The sequence below is a fragment of the Mustela lutreola genome, chromosome X, assembly GCF_030435805.1.
Source record: "Mustela lutreola isolate mMusLut2 chromosome X, mMusLut2.pri, whole genome shotgun sequence".
In the NCBI taxonomy this organism is placed as follows: Eukaryota; Metazoa; Chordata; class Mammalia; order Carnivora; family Mustelidae; genus Mustela; species Mustela lutreola.
Window position 1 is genome coordinate 109,827,597 of NC_081308.1, and position 6,924 is coordinate 109,834,520.

The following is a 6,924-nucleotide window of genomic DNA, read 5'->3' on the forward strand; positions in this document are numbered from 1 at the left end:
TAGAAGATTTGTTGTGGTCAATGTCAGAAGAATAATAGCTGCTGCCTGTGTTTTGTTTTTTTTTTAAGATTTTTTTTTTTTTTTTTGGCCTCAGGTTTAATATTTAGGTCCTTTACCAATCTTGAGTTTATTTTTCTGTATGATATAAGAAAGTCATTCAGTTTCATTCTTTTGCACATAACTTTCCAGTTTTCCCCACACCATTTATTGAAAAGACTATATTTTTCTGTTGCATGTTCTTGCCTCCTTTGGCAAAGATTAATTCACCATAAAATTGTGGGTTAATTTCTGGGCTTTCTATTCTGTTCTATTCATCTATGTGTCTATTTTTGTGACAGAACTATACCGGATTTTGTTTTGTTTTGTTTTGTTTTGTTTTCCTAAGGAGTTTATTTGGACAGACTTGGGGACAGGGAGGCTCTGTATCTAAAAGATAGTGTTGGGCCTCTTGGTGGTGAAGCATAGCTCATGCTGGTAGCATAGGACTCAGTGGTGGCAATGGGGATCTTGATCTGGGGGTCATGGAACTGCTTAATTGCCATTTAGCAGCACTTGCTGGCTGCAATCTCATACAACTTCATGATCTGGATCAAGTGGGCCCAGGCACAGTGCTGGGCATCCATGCCTCAGTAGCACTGGATGACAGCATGTGCAGCAGTACATGTCCTGGTACTCCCAGCACATGTTGCGGGTGCCACTGTGGGAGTCATAGCACAGCCAGATACCAAAGTTCTTAATCCACAAGGGGATTTCTCAAATACCTGTCCACAGTGGACAATTTCCTCTGAAGACTTTTTCATCTTCTTTAACTAAGACACAAGGTACCAGGAGCAGGACTTGGTGACACTGTGATCAAGTAAAAAGATTTGCATGTGCTAGGGGGTGGATTATGGCATATGGAGTTGGCAGAAAGTACCCCACCACCATGTACTATCACAGTGTGCCCAAGGCTTCTATGGCACACTCTCTGCTCTCATTTCCCCCAGTGAAGGACCATATTGTTTTGATTATGAAAGCCTTGTAATATAACTCAAGTCTGGAATCATGGTAGCACCAATTTCATTTTTCTTTTTCAAGATTGCTTTGGCTATTCGGGGGTTTGTGGTTTCACACAAATTTTAGGATTGTATTTTTCTAGCTCTGTGAAAAAAAAAATTCTGTTGGTATTTAGATAAGGATTCCCTTAAATCTGTATATTGCTTTGAGTAGTAGAGACATTTTAACAATATTTACTCTTCCAATCCATGAGCATGGGATATCTTTCCATTTCTTGGTGTCATCTTCAATTTCTTTCATCAGTGTTTTATAATTTTCAGAGTAAAGACCTTTCACCTCTTTGATTAGGTTTACCCCTAGGTATTTCATTGTTCTTAGTGTAATTTTAAATGGTATTCTTTTCTTGATTTCACTTCCTGCTACTTTATTTTTAGTACATAGAAATGCAATGTATTTTTGTACTTTCATTTTGTATCCTGCAATCATACTGAATTCATTTTTCAGTTCTAGTAGTTTTTTGGTGGAGTGCTCAGGATTTTCTATAAATTGTATCATGTCATCTGCAAAAAGTGAAACTTTTACCTCTTCCTTACCACTCTGGATGCTTTTTATTCGTTTCTTTAGTCTGATTGCTGTGGCTAGAACTTGCAGGACTGTGTTGAGTAAAAGTGGTGAGAGTAACATTCTTGTCTTATTACTGACCTTAGAGGAACACCTTTTAGTTTTTCACCATTAAGTATAAGGTTAGCTGTGGATTTTTCATATAGGACCTTTATTATGTTAGACTATGTTCCTTTTAATCCTACTTTGTTGAGGATTTTTATCATGAATGGATGTTGTACTTGGTCAAATGCTTTTTCTGCATCTATTGAACTGATCTTGTGGATTTTATCCTTTCTCATATTGATATGATGTATTACATTGATTGATTTATGAATAGTGAAGTACACTGTATCCTAGGAATAAATCCTGCTTAATCATGATGAATGATTTTTTAATGCATTGTTAGATTCAGTTTGCTAGTATTTTGTCAAGGATTTTTGCATTTATGTTTATCAGACATATTGGCCTGTAGCTTTTTTTGTGGTGTCTTTCTCTGGCTTGGTATCAGAATAATACTGGTCTCAAATGATGAATTTGGAAGTTTTCCTTCCTCTTCCATTTTTTAAAAAAGTTTTAGAAGAATAGGTACTAATTCTTCTTTAAATGTTTGATAGAATGAAGTCGTCTGGTCCTGAGCTCTTATTTGTTGGGAGTTTTTTGATTACTGATTCAATTTCATTGCTGGTAATTGGTCTGTTCAAGTTTTCTATTTATTCCTTTTTCAGGTTTGGTAGATTATATGTTTCTAGGAATTTATCCGTTTCTTCTAGGTTGTCAAGTTTGTTGGCATATAATTTTTCACAAGATTCCCTTGCAATCCTTTGTATTTCAGTGATGCTGGTTATTTTTACTCTTTTTTTTTTTTTTTTTTTTTTGAGTATTTGAGTCCTCACACTCTCTCTTTTTTCTTTTTCCCACTTTCTTTATGATGTGTCTGGCTAGAGATTTTTCAGTTGTGTTGATCTTTCCAAAGAACCAGCTTCAGTTTTTATCAATCTATTTATTTTCTTTTAATATCTATATCACTTATTTCTGCTCTCTTCTTTATTATTACCTTCCTTCTGCTGGTGTTTAGTTTGTTCCTCTTTTTCTAACTCCTTTAGGTATAAGGTCAAGTTATTTATTTGAGATTTTTCTTGCCCTTTGAAGTAGGTCTGTATTGTTATAAACTTCCCTCTTAGAACCACTTTTGGTGCATCCCAAATATTTTGGACTGTTATCTTTGCATTTTCATTTCTCTCCATGTAATTTTTGACTTCTGCTTTGATTTCATGGTTGATCCACTCATTCTTCAGCAGCATGTTATTTAACATCCATGGATTTGTGGTCTTTCCAGATTTTGTTATTATATTTGACTTCTAGTTTCATAGTGACAGAGAAGAGGCTTTGTATTACTTTGTATTACTTTGATTTTTTTAATTTGTCGAGACTTGTTTTGTGGCCTCATATGCAATCTATCCTGGACAATTCTTCATGTGCAACTGAAAAGAATGTGTATTCTGCTTTTTAGGATGGAATTTTCTGAATATGTCTATTAAATCTCTCCGGTGCAGTGTGTCATTCAAAGCCAAAGTTCCTTGTTGATTTTCTATTTAGATGATCTGTCCTTTAATGTAAAAGAGGTGTTCAAGTCTGTTATTATTGTAACATTATTGATTCGTTCTTTAAATCAGCTATTAATTGTTTAATGTATTTGGGTGCTCCTACATTAAGTGCAAAAATATTTACAATTGTTACGTCTTCTTTGATTGCGCCTTAGTGATTATATAGCGTCCTTTTTTCTTCTGGTTCAAGTCTTTATTTTTTTATTTTTATTTTTTTTAGATTAAAAAAATATTAAAAAAAATATTCACTTGAGACAGAGGGAGAACAAAAACACAAGCAGGGGGTGGTAGAAGCTGACTCTCTGCTGAGTTGACAGCCCTATGTGATCCCAGGACCCTGGGATCACAACCTGAGATGAAGCCAGACACTTAACTGACTGCACCACCCAGGTACCCCAAAGTTTTTGTTTTAAAGTGTGTTTTGTCTGATATAAGTATTACTCCCCTGAATTTCTTTTCACATCCATTTGCATGATAAATGTTTCTCCATTCATTCACTTTCAATCTGCACGAATCTTTAGGTCTGAAATGAGTCTCTCATAGGCAGTATACACATTGCCCTTCTTTTAAAATCCCTTCTATCACTTCTATGATTTTTGATAAGATCACCTTATTATTTTTTTGATTAGATCATTTAGTCCATTTATATTCAAGATAATTATTGATAGGTATGCATTTATTCCTATTTTGTTATTGTTTTGTGGTTGTTTTATGTATTTTCTCTGTTCCTTTCTTCTCTTGCTTTCTTCTCTCACTGTATGTTAGCTTTCTTTAGTGATATACTTGGCTTCCTTCCCCATTATTTTTTGCATATTGACCACTGGTTTTTGATTGTTACCTTTAGATTTGTATATAACATCTTCTGCATATAACAGTCTATATTAAAGATATGGTTCTTAAATTTGAATCCATTCTTTACTTTCTCGTCAACATTTTAAGTTTATAGTGTCATAGTTAACATCCTTTTATTTTGTGAGAACCTTGACTAATTTTTACAGATATAGTTGTTTTGTTTGTTTAGTGGTTTGTTTTTACCGCTTTTATGTTTCCTACTTTTCTTACTCTTACTTATGGCTTTTCATATCCACTTAAAGAGCCCTCTTTAACATTTCTTTTAGAACTGCTTTAGTGTTCATGAACTCCTTTAGCTTTTGTTTTTCTGTGAAACTCCATCTCTCCTTCTATTCTGAAAAATATATAATATATATATATATATGTATAATATATAATCAAGAATACTCTATCCAGAAGGGATATATATATATATATACACATATATATTTATTATATATATTTAAATATATATATATATAATCAAGAATACTCTCTCTCTCTATATATATATATATACATACATATATATATATTTTTTTTTTCCTTTCAGCATTTTGAATATATCATGCCACTGTCTTCTGGTCTGTAAAGTTTCTGCTGAAAAATCCACTGATATTCTTATGGAGTTCCTTTTGTCATAGTTGTCTCTTTTTCTCTTGTTGTTATTAGAATACTTACCACTTTTTGTTATTTTAATTATTATGTGTCTTGGTGCAGACCTCCTTGGGTTGAATTTGTTGGGTGCCCTCTGTGCTTACTGGATCTGGATATCTGTTTCCTTCTCCAGATTATGGAAGTTTTCAGCTATTATTTCTTCAAACAAATCTTGTGCCTCCATTTCTCTCTCTTCTTCTGGGTTTCCTATTATGCAAATGTTATTATGCTTGGGGTCACTTGGGGTCACTGGGTTCCCTAAGTCTATTCTCATTTTGCATATTTTTTCTCTCCCCTCAGCTTAGTTTTCATTACTATGTCCTCTAGGTCATGAATTTGTTCTGCATCTTGTACAGTTCTATTTATTCCATGTGGTGTGCTTTTAATTTCATTTATTGTATTCTTCATCTTCAATTAGTTCTCTGTGTGTGTGTGTTTTCCATCTCTACATTAATGATCTCACTGATGTCCTCCACTCTTTCCTCAAGTCCAGTGAGTATCTTTAGGATCATTAAATTAAATTCTCTGTCAGACATATTACTTATATGCATTTCACTTAGGTGTCCTGTTGTGGTTTTGTCCTGTTCTTTCATTTGGGACATTTAAAAAAAATTTTTTTTAATTTATTTTCAGTGTAACAGTATTCATTGTTTTTGCACCACACCCAGTGCTCCATGCAATCCGTGCCCTCTCTAATACCCACCACCTGGTTCCCCCAACCTCCCACTTCCTACCCCTTCAAACCCCTCAGATTGTTTTTCAGAGTCCATAGTCTCTCATTTGGGACAGTTTCCTCTGTCTCCTCATTTTCCTTGTCTCTTTGTGTCTGTTTCTCTGTGTTCAGAAAGTCAGCTATGTCTTTTGCTCTTGAAATTAGTGGATGGGGTGTGCATATTTAATAATGTGGCACTGGTCCTTTGCTAGAAGGGATGTGAAGCCATCACTGAGACTAGGGGTAGGCAGCCTGTAATCTGCAAAGCATGCATTGGTGGGGCATACAGTTTTAACAAGGTAATGTGTTCTCTGGTGGAGGTGACTAGCTGCCACTACTGCAAAGATCAAGGCTTGGCAAAGTGCAGGGAGATTGGTGTTAGCATGGTTTGTTGGCTCTCTGGGAGAGCTGACCCATAGTGCCAGGACTGAGGAAGGCTAAGCTTGAGGGGGCAGGGCACATTGTAAGCAAGTTAGATTTTGAATGCTAGCACTGTGCTGCTTCCTGCAGGTGACTCTGTGTTTATCTGGACTGTGGGGGAGGGAAATGGCACTTTTCAGCTCCTTTGTTCCTGGAGGAACCTCCCTGTGAAATCTGTCCCTCCGGAAAACTCTCCCTTCTATTATTTTCTTAACATTCTGTATCTTGTCCATAAACTTCTCAAATTCATTTATGAAAAAAAAAATAACTTCTCAGCTGCCATTTTTTCTGACTTGCTTATTTATCTAATTTGTTACTTTTCAGTTGCAAATGACATGGTTACAAGAGATAAGAACATAAAAATAGATGTATTTCTCTTGATTGTATACCATAATTGTTGCACACAACAGTGAGTAATTTACCACACTAGGGCTCAATGACTAGAAAGTCCAGTAAAAGACCTTTCATGCTTATTGCATATGCACTAAGGTTAATAAGTAGATCAGTGTTCAGTTATAGCAGAACTGAACAAAAGACTGGTTGTAATTATTCTAGTTCATGTATGCCTTAGAGCAGTTTAGCCTCAAAGTTTCACATAGAAACAGTCAATGGGTAATTAAATTAAAAATTTGTGTATATTAGAAACTTCAGGGGAGGATTGTGGAGTAGGAGGACCCTAAGCTCACCTCTCCTATGGATACAATTAGATAACACTCACCTCAGTATAAATAACTCAGACAATGCCTCAAAAACTGGCAGAACAAACTCCACAACTAAATGTGGAGAAAGGGCTACACTGAAGAAGGTAGAAAGGACAGATGTAGTTGGAAACTAAATGGACTCTTGAGCCATCTGCTGGCGGGAGCTGTGGACATGGAAAAGGGAGAGAAATAGACTATTACACCAAGAAGTCCACACTGGGAAGACCAATCCCTATAGCATTTTGTTTGGGACCCAGAGGGGTTTAATTGCATGAGTTCTTACAACCAGGGGACTTAAAACCTGGAAATTTAAATACTAGTGTGCTGGGTTCTGGAAGAGTCTGGAGGGTGATAGGAAACTGAGTCTCCACCCTTACAAAGACAGGACAAATAATAGTCC

The 6,924-nt window shown here is 35.6% G+C and overlaps 1 pseudogene; it reads right to left on the reverse strand.

The window, feature by feature from the left end:
- Positions 1 to 426: 426 nt before the first annotated feature.
- On the reverse strand, positions 427 to 1,680 carry LOC131821060 (large ribosomal subunit protein eL20-like; annotated as a pseudogene).
- Between the last annotated feature and the right edge of the window lie 5,244 nt (positions 1,681 to 6,924).